We start from the raw sequence: 20,322 nt of genomic DNA, 5'->3' as shown, positions 1-20,322 counted from the left end.
AGTGTTGTAAACACCAGTGACAGAACATGGCCTCTGAAGAACTGGCCACAGAAGCAGCCTCCTCAGGCCTCGTTACCAGGTGAGAGGTCTTTGGAGGAATTGTGGAACAGGGTTCTTCTAGAATGTCAACCCACTGAAGAAGAAAGGAATGTGGTCAAGGAAAGCAACATGTCTGTCTTCTTGTACAAGAAGGACATGGAGGGGCTCCAGCTTTCCAAATCATTACATGTTATGGTAAATATGATAGCCTCTAAAATTACACAGCAGAAAACATTTGTCCTTTCCCAAAACCAGGATCTCAAACTTTTCCAGCTCCATTAGTTAATTTTCTAATCCCGTGTGTCAGTGTGTGAAGTCAAGACAAGCATCTGACACACTGATTCATGGGGTCAGAGCAGAAATCCATGCACCTTCTACAGAGAAATGGCATTCTTTACCCAATGTGAGTTCAGAAAGCGGGGTCATCATTTCCTAAGAGGAATACATATGTGTATGTGTACATTGTGTGGTGTGTTTGTTGGCATGTGCATGGGTGTACACATTCATATGTGCACATGTGTGTATGTGTGTACGCATGTGTGTGTGGTACGTTTGCATAGGTGTACACATGTCCAGATGCATGCACCTGTGTGTATGAATATGAGCATTGTGCCTGCATACTAACTCAAAGCCTTTAAAAGTATCATTGATACAAAGCAGGCATAAGATTTAGTGGGAAAAAGAGTGACACAGGTTTGTGACTGGACTCAGATTTCCTCAGTCAGTGGGCGGCAGAGCTGCTGATCACACAGAATCCCGCAAGTGCACCAAGGACTCCCCACGGCAGCGGCGGCAACCTGCCTGACTGGTGGCCACTCATCTTAGCTGGGGGCCAGGAGAGTGCAGCCCGCACACACATGTACGGCTCACACGCACATCCCACACACACACGGACACCTCACACACACACACACAACACACACACACACCACCACACACACCAACACACACACACACACACACACACACACACACACACACAACACACCACACACACCACACACACACCTCACACACGCACATCACACACACCACACACACACACCACACACAACACACACACACATCACATCACACACACACACACACATCACACACACATCACACACACACACACACACACACACGGACACCTCACACACACACATCCCACACACACACGGACACCTCACACACACACACACACACAGACACACACACACACACACACAGACACCTCACACGCACATCACACACACACACATGGACACCTCACATGCACATCTCACGTTACATGCCAGCCACCACGTCTGCAAATACACAGGCAAGCAGAGGGAAGCGAGACATGAAATTGTGTATTTTTTAATTTTTCCAGATGATCTGATTGCTGTCAAGATTAAAAGTGTGCTGTGTAGGTCATGACATGTTCCACAAGCGACCTTTCCTGGCTTAGGCTACAGATCAAACGTTTAAAACGGGCTTTCTATAGTTAAATCTTTAGTTCCTGGGGTAGTGAATGTGTCCACTCTGGAGAACAGCCATGGTGGGATGAAGTTAGAGTTTTTCAACCCAGGGTTTGACCAAGAGGTGACTTCTAAGAACAAACAATTTATTTCCAGTTCAAAAAATTCTATGACAAACACTTCTCTTTTGTGACATACAGCCGACTCCCTTGCTGTGCCGAACATTTCCTAGAAATTCGAAATAGTTTAGTAATCCTAAGAGTAAAAAGTCAGTGGGGAGCACTTCATATTGTGTGTGTGTGTGAGTGAAAGGGGTGTGTGTGAGCATGTGTGTGTAAGAGAGAGTGTGTGTGAGCATGTGTGTAAGAGAGAGTGTGAGTGAAAGGGGTGTGTGTGTAAGAGAGTGTGTGTGTGTGACCGTGTGTGTGTGTGTGTGTGTGTGTGTGTGTGTGTGTAAGAGAGAGTGTGTGAGTGAAAGGGGTGTGTGTAAGAGAGTTGTGTGCTGTGTGTGTAAGAGAGAGTGTGTGTGTGTGTGTGTGTGTGTGTGTGTGTGTGTGTGTAAGAGAGAGTGTGTGTGAGCGTGTGTGTGTGCACTTGGAGGAGGAAGTGATGGGCCCAAGCTTGGCATATTCTTTGATCATTTTAAGACACTTGGAAGGATTCAAACAGGATATTTTAGATACGAGAATGAGTTATTTAACATAAACAGAATTAACAGTACATTCTCTAAAGAATATAAACAAGATAATAAACTTCAGAAAGCAGGGGAAAACTGAGGATCAGCCTTCTAACACAACACCGTCCTCCCGCAAGCATTGATAATCCAGCAGAATTAGTAAAAGAACTGCAGAGATCAAAGCTCAGGGAGGCAGGGAGGGAGGACGTGAGGAAGGGCAGGGGAGGGGTGTGCGATGAGAGCTAGATGGCCAACACATCCCGCTGCAGAGGGATGAATCACGTGAGTCATTTCTGTCTGGCTGACCATCCTTCCACAGAAGCAGGCAAAGGCATCTCTGTTTCTGTTTCTCTAGATTCCAAAGCACCTTTGTCTCCCTCCATTCTTCCTCTTCCTGAGCTCCCTCCCTCTCTCTCTCTCTCTCTCTCTCTCTCTCTCTCTCTCTCTCTCTCTCTCTGTGGCCATTAACCACACTGACAGTTTGACAGGCTGAAATAAGGAAATAAAACACTTAAACATTGTTTCCTGATGTATGCATTCATCTCATCTGCCAAACACGGATATTGAAAAGATACTTCACTCCTCCTGTCAGCTCACTAAATTACACCCTGGCTCAGCTCGCAGGCAGCGCCAGGGCCAGGTCTGAATCTCGGTGCACCTTTCCTCCCAAATATTCCTCATTTGATCTTGAATTATTGTAAACTGGAAAGTGGATTATAACACAAAAGCTAATTGTGTTCCAATGTTTTTGTTTTTGTTTTGTTTTGTTTTTGCAATGTCGTCAATCCGTCTCTTCAAGTTTCTAACTGTTGAGCAACGGCCAATGAATAGTAACCACAGTCTAAACATCGCACCCCCACAGCCATTGGAGAAGTGCGGCTTTGTATTTGTATTTTGTTTGATTGTGTGTGTGTGAGTGTGTGTGTGTGCGTGCATGCGTGTGTGCGTGCGTGCGTGCGTGCATGCGTGCCTCTGTGTGTGTGTGTGTGTGTGTGTGTGTGTGTGTGTGTGTGTGTGTGCCCATGTACCTATGTGTGAAGAAACACAGGGAGGTGGCCAGAAGAGGGCGTCAAGGCTGCTGAAGCTGTGGTTACAGGTGTGTGTGTGAGCTGTATGGCGTAAGTGCTGGGATACAGGAGCAGCAAGCACTCATAGCCAGCTCATACCCATCCTCATATCCAGCCCCAGTTGTGGCTTTTTCATATCCAGCCCCAGTTGTGGCTTTTTCATATCCAGCCCCAGTTGTGGCTTTTTCATATCCAGCCCCAGTTGTGGCTTTTTCATATCCAGCCCCAGTTGTGGCTTTTTTAAATGAGGCACTAAATAATCTAAACACTGACTTTCTGGACAGATACAGTAACAGGACAAAGAGGCCAGGCCACTCTAAACTATTCCAGACCACACATGACAGATGCTTCCTCCATGTTTGCCGGTGTGCAGCGAATACTGTCAGAGTCTATTGACCAGAGTCTGTAACTGGTAACATTCACTTCTTCAGAGTTCTGAGTCATATTTTGAGAGATGAGTAGGTGAGGGCAAAGACGGAGATCAATGAATGACTTCCCTGGGTTCTCTGTCTTTCTCCATCTCCGTTAACACCAAAAAGGAAAAATATCGAGTTGAAAGGCCTAACTAAGGATATAAACCGCAGGCTGGTTAAGCATCCGGGTGCACACCGCCCCCAACTGTGTGCCTTCACTGCTTTTATCCACTGTGGGCTACCTGCAGGTCCATCTTTCATAAAAGATGTGAAGGAGCACCCATGAGCACCCTGACACCTCCTGAGCTCACAGCTGAGAAGAGACTTCACGGCCCTAACCAACTTTGCGTGCAAACCAGCCTTTTCCTGATGGAGGGTCTTATAGTTTGACTCTAGGATGTTGTCCCTCAAACTCAGTCATTGAGGTTTATTATTCCCCAGCCAGTAGCGCCACTTTGGGAAACTGGGAGTTTCAGGAGATGGAGCCAGGATTACAGATGCAGACTACTAGGCGAAGGGCTCTGACGACTCTCTGCTCCTGGCTCATACCTTCCTCCTTGCTCCCAGTCCACTGTGGTGTGGTCATACTGTAGCTGCCAAGGATTGAATTACTCCATCATGCCTTTCCCATTGTAATGGACTGAAACCCTCTGAAACTGTGAGCCTAAACAAACCCTTCCTTCCTTAAGTTGTCCATGTCAGGCATTTTGACAACAGATAATGTTAAGTAACTAGTATTTAAAAATAGAAAAAAAAGTACCAAGGATGCAAGAACATTCTCACCACACCCCATGCTGAATTGGGAATGTGTGCTTAGCTTTTTTAACTTGACACAACCTAGAGGCACCAGAGAAGAGGCTCTCAAGAGGGACTGTCTGCATTGGGTTGCCCTCTGGGTAGGTCCATGGTGGGAGTGGGCGGGGGGGGGGTACGTTCACAAAGGTTACTGATATGGAAAGACATAGCCCATTGTGGGTGGCACCATCCCATAAGTTGGCCCAAGAGTGGAAAACAGAGCTGAGCCCAAGCAAGTGAGCACTGGGGATGCCATGGGCTTAGGTGGTTTGAGCTTCTGCTCTAATGACTTTTCCACAGGGATGGACTACACAACCTGGGACTAGAAACTGACATAAACCCTTTCACGCTGAAAATGTTTCTGTTGGGGCATTTTATCAGCAACAGATATGAAACCACAACAGTCATGAGCATGCTTTCGAGACTGTCCCCATGTGTGTGACAGAGTGCGAGCCTAGTAAATCCACGTTGAACGGATGAGTCAATTGCCTTGTGATAAGTAACGACTGCCTCACTCTCCAAAGGAGCCCTTCAGACTTCTTTACTCATGTAACCAATCACCTATACTCTTGATGACACTAACAAAACAGGTGAGAGATTCATGTAAAAAGGATGACATCTCCATCACACAAAGTAAAAGTAAAAAGTAAGAGGCAACCTGCTTAGAGGGGCCTGTAGTTTTATACCTGAGACATTCAACAGTCTTTATTGGATTATCTGCAAGTATGCATAGTGCACAGCAAAAGACTCTCCTGTTTCTTTCCCCTCTTTACCAAATGGATCACTAAATAAGACTTTCTTGGTTATCAAAAGCCAACACCACAAAATGTTGAATGTGTGGTGGAGGATCCCCAATAGCTAGAGACCAATCTGAGCTACACAGTAAGTTCTAAGCCAGTCTGGACAAGCAAGTAAGACCCTGTCACAATTTATTAAGTGAGTAATGGATAAATGTGAGAATAAGTATTCAATAATCCCATTTGAGGGCTAGCTTGCACACTGGAAGTTAGACAGCCTTTACAATAAACCCATAACCAATTTATTTTCATCAGATGTTAGCTACAATTATTGTTTTTGTTTGGCATGTATTTACAGACACTATTCACAGTAATAAACACTAGCAAAGCTTCACACTGTCTGTGGTGGTAGGTGGGATTTTTGTGTCTCTTTTACAGAGGTAGAAACTGAGGCATGGCACAGTTATTCTGGGAGTGGAGGCACACACTCACCAAGGGCTAAAACCTGAAAAGGGCTCCATTCTAAATTACCAAAGAATGCTTACTTGGGGTCAGACCTCTCACATCCCCCAAGAGGGTTTCTCCTTGGTAGTGAGCTTTAAACTGAGCTCTTCTGTGTCAATGCAACATGCAAAATGAAAAGTCAGTGACTTGACTTGCAATTATATTAATGATAATAAAACTGTATTAGTCGAGATTGCAGAAAGCCATTTCCAGGAAAGTATGTAATGTACTGTGAGCATGTCCCTTCTCACTGCCCACCACACCCCTTTGTCCCCCAGGAGTTTTACTCTTACCTCTATGCCATCAGTACATGCAATTATTATGCAACTCTAACATCTAAGACCCACAAATAAGAGAAAATATGTAATATTGTCTTTCTAGATGGCCTTAATTGGCTATGTGATGTCCAGTGACACCCACTTTCATGCAAATGACCCAACTCCATTTTTCATGATTAAAAATAAAAACCCTTGTGAGTACACACTGCATTTTTATCCATTCCTCTGCTGTTGGACACATGGGTTACTTCCACAACTCAGCTGTTATGACTAGTACAGTAAACGATGATGTGCAAAGATCTCCATGATCATGATCACACATTTTTATCCCACAAAGGGGTACTGAATGAGCTGCCTGTCTCTAAATACCATTCTGATTACAGGAAGAGAGCGTCGTGGAGATCTGAGCTGGAGGATACCCCTGAGATCTGGTCCTGCTGTAGGGAGATACACAGCAGAGGGATTTTTACCATTTGTCTTGCGATAGCCTTGCTAGGGTCGTATTCTCTGTTCTCTCATACCACATGACTCGACACAGGAGAGGTGGAAGCACTTCCGGCCTCAGCTGAGCCACCCTCAGAGGGTGCAAGATGAACGACTCCATTTCCATACTCTCTTTCCTCTACAACCCAGTGTTTCCCAGGCTGCTCTCCTGGCTTAAAGGAGTCAGAGGCAACTGCATTTTCACACCCTCACTCTGATCTAAATTTATTCAACATACACTTTATCAAGGGATGGAAAAGAGTAAAGACATCTTGTCTTCAGACCAGAAGGTCAAAACAACATTATGCATACCCTGCCCCGGAGCCAGGAAGGCATTAAAACCAACCAGAAACAAATGCTTTGTCTCTGATCATATTTACATCTTCCCTCAATTTTAGGCTCACATCTAGAATTTCCACTCATAGCAATAGATTTTTATTGCATGATATAGAAGACGAAGGCAGTGAGATAAAACTGAAATGGGTTAGTGGGATTGTATCAAAACAAGAAAAGAGGGGGAGAAAGGGAGGGGAGGAAGGGAGAGAGGATGGAAGTGTGAAACTCAAAAGGGAGAAGCTGGGATTCTCTTTTGTCTCATCTGTGCCCTTTGGTAAAGTTAGAGGTTTGCTTTCGGGTAGACGCCTCTCTCAGCGCTCAGTGATGCTTGATTTCTGTGTAACTTCCTCTTCAAATAGGTTAATTACAGAGGCAATTAGGCTTGCTTCACACAGGATGTCACTATCTCCTTACATAAATAGCACCAGAACACATGTTCCAGGCATAGGAAAATATCTGTAAGACCAAATTTCAGAATGCAATGGAGTTGTGTCCTCCAAGGTGCTGCTGGGCCCAGTATGGGGCTGAGTTTCTTTGCTGTGGACCTCCCTGTTGACTGGACAACCTTGTGTCTTATTGTTTGCTCAGAAGCCCTGCTCGTGAATGACGGAAAGTATGCTTAGATCACCAGAACTCACAAAGTGAGAGAGATCGTAGAACGAGTAACGGAGCAGAGTGAAGTAAGCAGGGTCTTCCTAGCAAGGCAAACAGACAGCTAAAACCACAGAGGTGAACTCTATTATTAGTTTACACAAATGCTCTCATCCCAGGCCTCCTGGGGGCTTGCTTTCAGTGCTCTATTTTACATACTCAGTTTGGAAGTGAGTGGCTGCTATAGCTCTGACCACCAAGTGGTTAACAGCACCAAAAAGTTGTTTTTATTTCTAAAATTTGGGTGGAGGGAGCTCTGGGAAGAAGGGTCATGTCTTGGTGATAAACACAGCATGGCCATGGCTTCTGAGTTAGCCTGAAACCCTTAACTACTGCTTGACTGTTCCCCAAACCAAAATGATATATACCTCTTCAGGAGAACAGAGCCAGGAGTCAGATATTAAATACATACCCAAGGAAGTCATCCCCCACCTTCCTGATGACAAGAACAGAGAGAGCTCATGGCACTAGAAATGTGTGGTTCATGAACTGAGTCATCTCCTATGGCCATAGTGAAAACAAGGTCTGAGGTCCTGTCCTTGGACTCACCGTTAACAGCTTTCTCCTTTTTGGCCATAGATTGTTCCACTGGTGTTGACTGGATGTCTCAATAGGCATTTGCCACAGGTCCAATGCAGCCTGGGTGATACAGTGACATCCTGTATTGCTGTGATGAAAAGAACTCAAATTCTGTGGCCTGTTGCCTTCCTCTCTGGTGTGAAATGCTCAGCTGCTTGCAAGTCAACCCAGGAGGGAATCGGTCTTCAGGCTACTCTGCCTGGTTTGAATGTGGCTTTGCCTTTTACTGGCAGTTAAGCCATGACAAATTACTCAGTTTGCCTCTGTCTCTATTCTTTCAGTTGAAAGTAAAACGCAGACATACTAATGCTACCTGCCCTGTGGGGTGCTTAGCAGGTTGAAAACTGTATTCCACACAAAACCAGACGGTGAGGTTATGCATAAAGAAAATGTCCATCAGTAACAACTGCCTCCAGTGTCCTGCTGTAAATACCAATGACCAGCATGCATATGCACACACAGGCACATGTATGTATGCATACACTTAAGTTGATTCTTTGTATTAGAAAACAGAACTTAAAGTGATGACTAAAATTCCACAGCGTAAGTAATTTGAGATCTGGAAGCCCTCTATCAGCCTAGAACCTTCCCACAGATTGGCTGACACAGCAACCTCTCTGCGATCTTAACCCAGGCCTACCTGAGTGTGGAACGGCCAAGGGTGGGATGGACTCTGTGCTACTCCAGGTGTGCGCAGTCAATGCTGAAGATCAACAGACAGACAGATGGACATCAAATGATGAAAGCCCCCTTCCAGAAAGCTGAACAATCCACAGGCAACTTCTCATGTAACTTTTTTATCGCAGAGAACTGGCTAGACACACTCTATTCGACCTTTCAGGCCCATTTCCTCTAGAGAGTTTGGAGTGGGTGGGCAAATCAACGAAGTCAGTAGTCAAATCAGTTGTTTTGACTACACTGCCTGCAAATATGGGGCTTCGTGCAAGTGCATACTCTGCTATGGATGAAGCAAAAGCCATGGCCATTAAGAATCTGTTGTAGAAGTGATAAAGGAGCTTGTCCCCACGGTACATTTAAGGGAACAGCCAAATAAATGATGCCTGTGATTGCAGGTCACACACACCACGGATGCAGCCTTATCATCTTTTCATGTGGGGATTTCCTGCTGAGATTTTGGCTAGGACCCTCTAGGTTTTCGAATTACTGATTTTGTATTTCTAGCCACTACAACAACCAATTTGGACCGACTTGGTGGGTAACCAGATCAATAGTGTAGACATTAATTCTTAAGGGGTCATGGGGGAAGGGAAGTGACTAGAACACTCAGCCTGTGAAGCAGACTAGAAAAAAATCACTACCAGAACAGACATGAGGAACACAGCAGGCTGGCTCCTTCACAGCCCAGCACTTTCCATACAGACCGGGGCAGAGGGCAGTTCAAATCATCTCTGATAAAGACCTGGTATCAGGTGAGCCAGAAATGGCTGTGAGCATGGCTGGCCATCATAGAAGAAACAGTCACATGGATCTAGAATGGCCAAGGAGGAATAGAGGTAGAGGTCAGTGGCAGAGCACTTGCCTAGCTGGTATGAGCCCCCAGTAAAAGCTCTCAGAACTGGAAGTAAGATGGGATAAAATAACCAACTCTGGGAGGATGACATCTCTCTCAGATTCTTTGGGATCTCATAAAGATCATAGTAACTTGAGATGCCATGGTGAATAAAAGATAGGTATAAGCATGATAACGTCATCCTAGCGGTAAGATGTGAGTCACTAGTAAAATCAAACATCAATAATCTGAGAATCCCCATCCCTCTACCTCATTCACAAAAATTACATATTACAATGTCTGTTGTGTCCTAAAGAAAACACATCAGAAAAGACTGATACCAAACTGTTTATATTTACCAAACTGTTATGTCCATTGTTCATATTTAATGTTATTTAAAGTGTGCAAACCTACCTGTGAAATGATATCTCATAAAACCTTGACAATCATATTCCTGTATTTTGTTGTTGTTGTTTTGTTTTGTTTTTTAAGAGACAGGGTTTTTCTGTGTACCTTTGTAGACTAGGATGGTCTCTAACTCAGAGATTCACCTGCCTCTGCCTCCTGAGTGCTGGGATTAAGGGTGTGTGCCACCAACATCCAGAATTCATATTCCAGTTTTTCTCCTGTTTGCATTACTCCCCCCTCCCCGTTTTCTTTCTCATCTCTCTGTTGATACTGCTGGGCACAAATAAAAAGATGTTCAGTTCAACTTCTACCACAGGGGCTTCAGGTTCCCCTCATGCCCTCTCCTCTTCTTTTAGCATTACCTTCAGAGTCTTGCCAGAATCCATGTGAGAGATGAGCCTCTGTGCCCGGTTCTTTTACTGCTTGAATGCCTCTGTGTATATGGGGCTTACCTCAGTGACCATTTACAATATTGAGTCGAAGACAGCAGGTTAGAATAGTCAGCACTTCTAAGTCAACTGGCTACAAGGGACAAAATATATAGCCAAGGACGGAATTTATAGCAATAACATTTATGTATCGTGTTACTCCTAGGACAATCCAATTTATAAAGTGCCTATTGTGTATACACAAGGCACAACTGTAAATCATTACATTAAACAGTGTCAACTGCCAAAACACAAGTTTCCCTCCTAAATTCTGCACACAGAGATTAATGAGGCTTTTGAAAGAAAGCATGCTTTAAAAAGAAAAGACAAAAGAAGCCATCTCGGATTCATGCTGGGCAAGCAGCATCCCCATATATAGGAGCAGGTGTCTGCTGTATGATTTAAACCCCTATGAAACATCTCTGGTAAATAGTAACCTTCCCCGAAGGGTGGACATGTCCATGGAGTAAGCAGGGGACGTGCCGAGAACCCAGGTCTTGCACCAGCATTAGCTTTCTATTCTGTCCTCTTCAGTGGAAAACATATTTAAAAGGAGCAAACAGGGAAATCCTTGTTTTGCCATTTATTGGTCCACATTCAGCTACAGGCCCTTGAAAACCTGGGCAATACGGCATAGCCTCCACCTCACAGGGTTATTTCACTTTGCTGTGACTCACAGTAAAGACCCAAATCCCAGCCAGTGATGAAAACTGATCAAGAGTCTTGAAACAAGGATAGGGATAGGATGCTGAACAAGCAAGAGGACTTGAGTTCTAATCCCCAGAACCCACCTAGAGCCAGATGCAGAGTGTGCATCAATAATCCCAGGAAGACCAGAGCATCCCCATAAACTCATGGGCCAGCTAGCTTGGTATGCACTGTGTGAAGCAACAAAGAGACCCTGTCTAAAATAAGATGGAAGGTTGTCCTAGGACCTCAACAGCATGAACACAGCCACACCCACACAAATCATGCACCTGAACACACACACACACACACACACACACACACACACACACACACACACACACACACACAAACCCTGAAGTGAAACTCAAGCATATGCACACACTTTTCCTGCACACTCTTTCCCTGTTTGCATTCTTGCCCACAACTTACTCAGAATGCAAATCTTTTGAAACCTAAGCTTTCAATTGTGGGTTAAAATAATTCCATTTCCCTAAATATTCCTTAACATTACTAACAGGGAATGGGCTGTGAGAGCAGTCATGCAGCTGAACTGGACATCATTGAGGACACAGATTGTCTGAACACCTCAAAGAGGGTGGGACTCTTCTTTTGCCTTTTAGATAGGCCTGGGGGCATTGGGGCTTTCTTCTTCCTCTACCCCCAGCCTTCAAATATCCCTTGACTGGTTTGAGACAAAATGATGAAAAGCTCTAACTCTTGTTTCTTTATGGATGAGAATAACTTTTTTTTTCTTTTACAAAAGCTTGCTTCCCCATGTGCTATGGATGACTGACACTTCCATAGAGAAAAGCAGCACATTATCTTAGTTAGAGTCAAAATTAAAGTAAAAAAACAGGTAAAGGAATGTTTAAAACAACATCCTGTGTTCCATTCTGAATGGATGAGCTACTCACTGCTTCTCAGACCCAGAGAACCAGCATTGTGGAGACAGCAGTTAAGATCTGGAGAGTAAAATTATGCATAGAACAACTCCAAGACCCATGAACTTCCTGACTGACCAAAAGCCTGTGGTATCTCAGGGGCAGCAACTTATGTTTATAACTCATGCATTAACCTGAAAAGTCAGATACCCCATGTCTTTGGAAAGAAGTCTCTGAAAACTAGTCTTCTTGGGGCTGGAGAGATGGCTCATTGGTTGAGAGCATTGGCTGCTCTTCCAGAGGTACTGGTTCAATTCCCAGCAACCACATGGTGGCTCACAACCATCTGTAATGAGATCTGCTGCCCTCCTCTTCTGACCTGTAGGCTCTATGTGTAGATGTATAAAATAAATAAATATTAAAAAGAAACCCTAGTCTTCTCCCCTAATTGGGTGGTTCTGGTAGTATTAATAACCAATTTTGGGACTTTACTCACAACAAAGCCTCTCACTTAAGCTCACTTTAGTCACAAATAGAAGGTTCTGGAAGGATCTGGCCAAACAGCTCCATTCCCAAAGAAGGAAGCTCAGCAGATTTCTGTCTTGGAGGAGGACTTTCCTCTTCAAAAATATTAAATCTTCAGTGAAACAACTGAAAATCACAAGCCAAGTTCTTATTAACCAACTCAGGGTCCTTGGGAAAATAAACACACCCGAATTTCCCATCTTGGGGTCTGCCACCCTAGTCCCCAGCTTCTTAAAAAGGGTTTTTCCTTACCAATATTAAAGAAAAGCCAATATCATCATGTAGACTTTCAAAATCTCCTCATAGACCCCAACAGCATACTTATACCTTACCCATTTTCCTTCAAAGAACTCAGTTAAAAGTAATTAAGAAACCACCAGATGCCATCACCATGGCCCAGAATAGCACATATGCAGATCTGGCTAGCACTCTTCTACAGGCACAAAACTGAAGGGCATAGGGCAAAGAGACATAGGTGCCTGAAGCAGTGACACTGTTGAGCCAGCACTGGACAACTCTATTTTTAGGGATTTTTGGAGGGGGACAGGGGATAAAATTGATGGTCCCAATTGTGGCTATGCACTTTAATCAATTGTGAGTGTCTGTGTTAATCACAGATGCGGCCTAAGAGCTGAACTGGTCTATGGTATGGAGCTAGGAACTCAGAGGGCAGTTGACACTACGTTCATTCAGCAATAGAATAGTCATATGAGCTCCCCAGCCCTGAGTTCTTTGTGGAGAGGGACTTCAATACAATAGAAAAAAAAAAAGTGGCCAATTATTCCCGTAACAATCAGATCTCTTTGACACTCATGGCATAGGGACCATGGTGGAAGAGCAGGCAGGAAGACTGCAAGAGCCAGAGGCAAAGGAGAACCAAGCAAAACTGTCTACTGGACATGAGAGGCCCCCCTGCTCTCATGAACTCACAGTAGCTGTGGTTGTGTGCACAAGATTAAGCCAGTGAACATCCCAGCGTTGAGTGGGAAAGGGTTCCTGGGCCCCGCCCTTAACTGAAGAGCTATGGGCAGCTGACGGCTTCGGGGGGAAAGAGGATGATTTTTTTTTTTTAGGAGTATATATAGCTCCAGTAGGTTGACCATGTGGCTGTAGATGGCCTCACACCAAGAAGAATACAGACAGCGCAAACTGGACTTGATGGGACGTTGACTATCTTTAAAAAAAAAAAAAAAAAAAAAAAAAAAGACATGAAGCCGGCAGCAGGGAGGAGATGGCAAGTCTGGGAGGACTTGTGCAGGAGTTGCAGTCAATAGGATCAAAATCTGCCATACAAAAATTCTCAAAGAATTTGTGAGATATCTTTTAAAAAACTGCAAGGCTTCTTGTGTTACCAATATGAAGTTCTTATTAAAAACACTTACATTTTAATTATGTGTATGTGGGGTGTGTGTGTATGTAAGTCATGTGTTTAAGGAGGCAAGAGGTATCAGATCCCCCAGAGCTACAGTTACAGGCTCTTAGGAGGCCCATGGCTTCTGGGAACTAAACTGAGGTCCTCTGAAAAAGTGGTCGGAGCTCATAAGGGCTGGCAAATGTTCTCTCCAGCCCCAATGTTCTCATTTTCAATAAAAAGATGTTGGCTCTGGTTCATACAGAACTTTAGCAAAGAAACACGCGGGGCTACCCACTCACTTCCACCCTGGGGACAAAGAAAATATCATGTTTTCTATTCTCGGTGTGGACATTTTCATGTCAACCCCTGTTACAGGGGTCACTCACTCTACGTCCTCAGGAAACAACTAGTAGCAAGTCACCATCCTCCATTCTGCGTGGGACACAGTTGGCTATCGTCTGTTTCAGAGACGCTGACTCAATGCTACCTTAAGACTTGCTTAACCCAGAACCTAAGGAGTCCCAGGAAATCCACGGGCTTCTAGAACCGCACAGAAATTCTCATGCACATCACTCTCTTAGAATCCAGGGGATTTTTGTTCCAAAGAGACCTCCCTCCCCACACTGAAAACAAAATCCACAGATGTTCAGGGCCCTTGCCCCTTGGGGAAAATGGCTTCTGATTTGCATATGACTTTCTCTCATCCCCATAAACTTCAAATCATCTCCAGTGACTCACTTCATCTAGTATGCCGCCCACAAACCTCAACTCATGTGGACTCAGGAAAGCTTTTGGTTGTGACAATTCCAAGTTTGGGGGCTTTTCTTGGTTGTCACTGTTGTTCTTGTTTGTTTGTTTGTTTGTTTGTTTATTTGTTTTAACTTTCTTGAAAGTCTTTTGAAACAAAAAAGTTTGCTTTCTTTCTTTCTTCTTCTTCTCCACACATTTGAATCCATAACACAAAAATCATACAGTTGGCTGACTATGTATACTTACTGTGATTTTTATTAAGTGTGTATGTATGTGTTTCTCTGTGTTCACATGTGTGTGCTGACCAAAGGCTAGCATCCAATTGTCTTCCCTCAATCAATGATCCTCTCTTATTAATTAATTTATTTATTAATTATAACACCTGGCTCATCACTGAATATAGAGATCAGAGATTTACCTAGGCTGCTTTTAAGTGAGCTGGACGAATTCTCCCAGCTGTGCTTCCCAAGTGCTGAGATTACAGGCACATGCCACATTAAGCTTTGACATGGTCACTGGGAATCCAGACTAATCCTTTTGCTTGTTTGGCAAGACTATCAACTGAGCCATCTCCCCAGCCACATGTGTGGTGAGCCCTCATATTTGCTCTCTGGCATCCATGAAGCCTTTTTAGCGTTAACCTTTACCCTGAGATCTAGTCCTGATGCCTTGTCTACAGACAAGGTGACATTGGTGCTACTGTGTATCAAAGAGAGATGCTTATTTACACAACTTCTGGGGAAGAGGCTTTTTATATTTGGTTGATGATATCATTGAGGAAGCAGTACAGTCACCATCTTGTTACCAAAGATGACAGCAACTGATCATGTGTGCAATACATGGTGGCCAAGAGATGGCTGGGAATGGAACCTTTTTATAAGAGTTTAATCCAGAAGTTAGCATTGCTCATGTTAACAAGCAGCATGTGTGTAAGTGTGCCCACATTCAATCTCTCACATGTGTGCATAGCTAATTCTTGTTTAACAGTGACTGGCGATCTCTCAACCGTCCTATCTACCCACCCCAAACCCTGTCCATGTTGCCAAAACCACACACTATACACTGATTCTTATACCACTATAGAGGAATTCTGTCATCTTTCCAGGGTTTTTTCTACCAAAGTCTATACAATGCAGGAATATTTTTCACATGACAAAAAGAAGAGAGGCAAGGAGTTGGGGAGAAGGACAAACATTATTGAAAAAAAATGATTCCAATATAGAATCATGTCCTGTGTTTCATAAGGAGTGGCACAGGTTGAGAATTTGTTCAGACACACACACACACACACACACACACACACACACACACACACACGTTTTTGCTAAACCAATATCTATAGCGTAGATTAACAGGAACAATATCCATACTTTCTGATTTCAATTCTGACAGGACTAGCTGACATAATTATGAGGTAACTGCCGAGGTTTAGAACACTTGCCCCCTTCCTTTGACCTGGATCTATAAATGCCAAAAGAAAGTATTTTAGATTAAGTGAATAGATTAATAAACATCCTTGGAATATGTATCATTAAGGCTGATTTATTTCATATGGGCAACAGTAACTCAAAGAAATGCCACAATATCCCAAAAATATTGCGTGTTGCTGTCTCCGCCGTGCAACGTAGTGACACCAGGCAAGAATGACGCTATCCATATTCTTCCGCAGTACTAATTATTCACAACAGTCAACAGACACTAAACCACTTTGAGCTCATGTGGGCATCAGCACAGGAACCACTCATATTTATAACACTGACAAATGGCCTTTCATTTGCAAATTTATAGTAGAGCCATAATTTCTTGAAGGAACTGAGAGGTTCATTCAAAAAATTGCCACAACATTTATCTAGGCAAAGATGATGGATATGGCCTGTGAAATTAAATGCTTTTAAAAATTAAAATCATAAGGCCAAGGAAAAAGACGGGTTCCCTCCTGCACTGCTCACACTTTTAAGTAATAACTGCCAGGCTTAACCCAGTGTGTTAATGCTTATTAGGCACATGCAAGCATATTGTTGTTAAAGTCATACTGTGGAATACTACACATTTGCAACATAAATTATCTGCTTCATCTCCTGATTCTGATCTTCTATTTTAAGCTACACAATGTATACTACTGTATATAGAATATTCCTTAATTGCTTTTATTGGATTTAGTCTTCATCCTACTGTATACTGCAAGTTTGATGGTAAGCATACGCTACAACAGACTATCATAATATTATCACAATTCAAATAAAACATATACTTTCATTGAAAAAAATCAAAATGTAAACAGAAAATGTTCCCTGAGATGATCAATAAGAAGCAGGACCATCAGTCATGAAGGATAAAGGGAAGTGCTAGGTGACATCGCTACCCTGCCTTCCTTTACACACAGCTGCATAGCTGTAGGGACTCTTCAAGCACAATGCTCTGTGTGTGTGTGTGTGTGTGTGTGTGTGTGTGTGTGTGTGTGTGTGTGTGTGTATTATGACTCTGTATACATGTGTAGGTTTTTCCAAAAATATTTTTACTATTTTAGAGGTTAGTATAAAAAAGTTGATCCTAAATATAATCATTTAATGGCATTAAGTAAACGGCAATCATTCAGTGACTCACCTTTCTTTAACATTAACTACAGCAGTTCAAAATCCATCGTTCCAAATGCTAGCAAAGTACTTGAACAAAGTATTTCATATGTGAGGCTGAGTTTTTCCTTCTGCTTAACACCTACATGCTAGCAACAGTCATATGGGCAGCATGCTACATACCCTTATCGGCTTGCTAACTTCTTGTGGGCAGGGGCATCCTCCTTGTCATCATCTTTGGGTCAACAGCAGCCAGTACAGCACCTGGAACACAAAGACAGCCCATGAATGTGCTCGAATGCACTGACCAAGCCAACTGAAAGACACTGGCCAATCAGATAACCATCCTTCCCCTGTAAATCTGCCTTATTAAAGCAGCGCGCCTCGCAACTGGGTGACAACTTTACTGTGAACACTTAATCCTCAACAACAACGGCTTCTAAAGCTTCATTCTACTTTTATTACAGACTTGGTGTTTAATATTTTATTCTTAATAATTTCAGTATCTACACAGTATTTATATCACATCAGGCCGAACACACACATATCCAACTCACAACCACCTCAACGGCCCACACCAAACATCAGCTCCTCTTATGTTATCATCTGTCGAGCCCCAAATTAGTACCATCTAAATATGGATGATCTAAACCATCTAAACCATCTACTGGGACATGGTTGTGACGGCTATTTGTTATGATAAATCTTTCTGCCAAAAGCCGCCTGAGCCCTACAGCCATGTGGGTGGTCTCTGCCAGCCGCCGAGTTCTGCCTACCGCATGGATGGACAAAATAATACAGATACATGTTAGGTACAAAGCTGCTTGGCCAATGACTAGGATTCTCATCTGTTAGCTCAGTCTTAATTATCATGAATCTATATATTTTATAAGACTTATCTTATAGAGTATGCCTTCCACTGGCACCCTCTCTTGGCGATGGCTCACATGGCACCATTGGAGGAGGAAGGGGAAAAGGGAACATTTCCTGTTTATCCTTGCTTAAATATGAGTCTCCTTGCTATGTCACTTCCTGCTTGGATCACCACTTCTCTACTACATTTCCCAGAATCCTCTTTGACTCCTAATCCTGTCTAACTTGCCGTTTCATTGGCCAAACAGAACTTTATTCAACAATCAATAAGATAAACATATACAGTACATTCTCCATTAGCTATTCTTGGGTTTAACTAGACTACATCTGGAATTAATTAAAACCCAAACTGCTGAGTACAACTGTGAGGAATTTTTCTTTGTTTGATCAGTTGAGGTGAGAAGACCCAGCTGTAACCTAGGGTACACCTTCTGGGGACAGTCTATAGAAAGGACAGGGAAGAAGGAAGCTCTTGCTCTTTGCCTGCTTGCCCTCACTTTTGCTGGAAAGTTCATTCCTTCATTGGCATTAGAATCTACTCTTGTCAGAGTCTAGTATCTACCAAAGACCAGCTGAGACATCCAGCCTTATGGACTGAACAACTACTGGATTCACCGACTTTCTGCAAGCCAGTCTAATAAACCTCATAGATAGACAGACAAACAGACAGACAGACAGACAGACAGACAGATGACAGATAGACAGATTCATTCTAGCAATTCAGTTTATCTAGAGAACCCTGACTAATACAATGGTTGACATTCCAGGGGACCATCAACTTTCAATAATTCCTAAGTTAGGGGTTGGGGCTCATGGACGCCTCCTTCAACCAGGAGGAATGTTGACTGGCTAGATTTTCTGCAGATCTTGTACAGGGCAACCAGAGCGGCTGTGAGTTCCTGAGTGCAGCAGCCCTGCTGTGTGTGGAAGAAGCTCTCTCTCCTGACCTCTGGCTCCTACAATTGTACCACACTGTCCTGTCTGTCCAGTTGTTTTTTGAGCCTTGGGGTAGCCACTGTAGCCGAGGACTCCACAAAAGTTTTCTCTCTGCACTTGGGCAAGTTGTAGATCTCTGTTTTAACAACCATCCACTGCAGAAAGAATTTTCTCAATGTGCGCTGAGAGGTGGTATAATCTGATCCCTGGCCCAGAGGGGCAGTCGTCCTTTGGTTTTTGAGGACACAATGCAGGTAAGCATTTGGAATTACGCCCTTTAGAATTGGGGGCTAATGTTAGGTAAATTACTTTGTCCTGACAAATGCGGCTATCTGCAAATACAGTATTTTTCCAATATTCTTGTTGAAAGGAAGTGGTGATTTAGCATGTACAGCATGCTTCTATGACTGGGGAATCTACCTCAAACAAACGGCTTCCTCCCTTGGTATTAGGGGGTGATGCTCTACAACCTTGAACATTATAGGGGTGTGTTTGGTTAGTTAGAGGCTTTGTCCAGCCTACAATCTACCAACATGATTTGTAATGGGGACTTTTGTTCATGTAACAACAGTTCTGTGAACCAGAGACTAAAGACCAGCCCCATGGACAGTAAATGATGAAGTCTCAGTTCAAACTCTGGGCACCAAAGGCTTGTTGGTGGGAGCTTCTCTATGCTGACAATGCTCTGTTCAGATTGTCACATGTTAGTGTCAAAAACATGTCTCCTGTAAGGGGACCCTTGTGCTTACTGCTTCCACAGACTCTGCCTTATATCTTCTCTGGGCTGCTTCTAATCTGTATCCTTCCTCTGTAGTCAACTATGAGTCTAAGGTTGTTAGCAAGTTGTCAAACCCAAAAATGGTTGTGGAAACCCCTATAGTCACAATTGGTGTCAGATGTGAGACTCATCCTGCTCACTCTCACTTTGACAATGACTGTCCAGGAAGTTGGTTAAGCTCACCCATCTCCCTGTTGTAAATCTACAAAGTCTAAAACGACTTTGAAAGGTAACTTACTTTACCACTTTACTTCAAGTTAGCTTTACGTTCTCATGGTTTCAATCCTTGAGCCAGATACTGTTTACATAGAGATGATAATCTATTGTTTATCTTATCCTCTGCAAACAGCAAGCATCCCCAATTCTCCAGTAATAGATTCAGAAAGAAAAAAAATAATTGCAGTTTGTGCTGCTGTTTGGTAATGTAAGTGTTAAGTGACATTTAGCACTGAATGGGTCATACAGAACTCAAATCTCAAAAGATCTACATTGGATTGGACAAGGCAGGATATTAAAAAGTAACTTCCTTAAAAATCCAATAGTTTTCTAATAAAATATTATTTAAAACTTTTGCTTTTCCTAAGTGCTGAGGCTATTCCATGTAACTTGTTTCTTG

At 43.3% G+C, this 20,322-nt stretch overlaps 1 protein-coding gene across 6 annotated transcripts in view; it reads right to left on the bottom strand.

Annotated features, from left to right (window-relative positions):
• Sox5 (SRY-box transcription factor 5) overlaps positions 1-20,322 on the bottom strand; it is a 970,651-nt gene that overhangs the window by 751,954 nt on the left and 198,375 nt on the right. For all 6 annotated transcript variants that reach the window (XM_035448567.1, XM_027430149.2, XM_035448569.1 and 3 more), the window contains exon 3: positions 17,303-17,383. The gene's annotated coding sequence lies outside the window, so the exon portion shown is untranslated. The remainder of the gene's footprint in view (positions 1-17,302; positions 17,384-20,322) is intronic.

Source organism: Cricetulus griseus, chromosome 8, assembly GCF_003668045.3.
Source record: "Cricetulus griseus strain 17A/GY chromosome 8, alternate assembly CriGri-PICRH-1.0, whole genome shotgun sequence".
Classification (NCBI taxonomy): Eukaryota; Metazoa; Chordata; class Mammalia; order Rodentia; family Cricetidae; genus Cricetulus; species Cricetulus griseus.
This window is presented reverse-complemented; position numbering and strand designations above follow the sequence as displayed.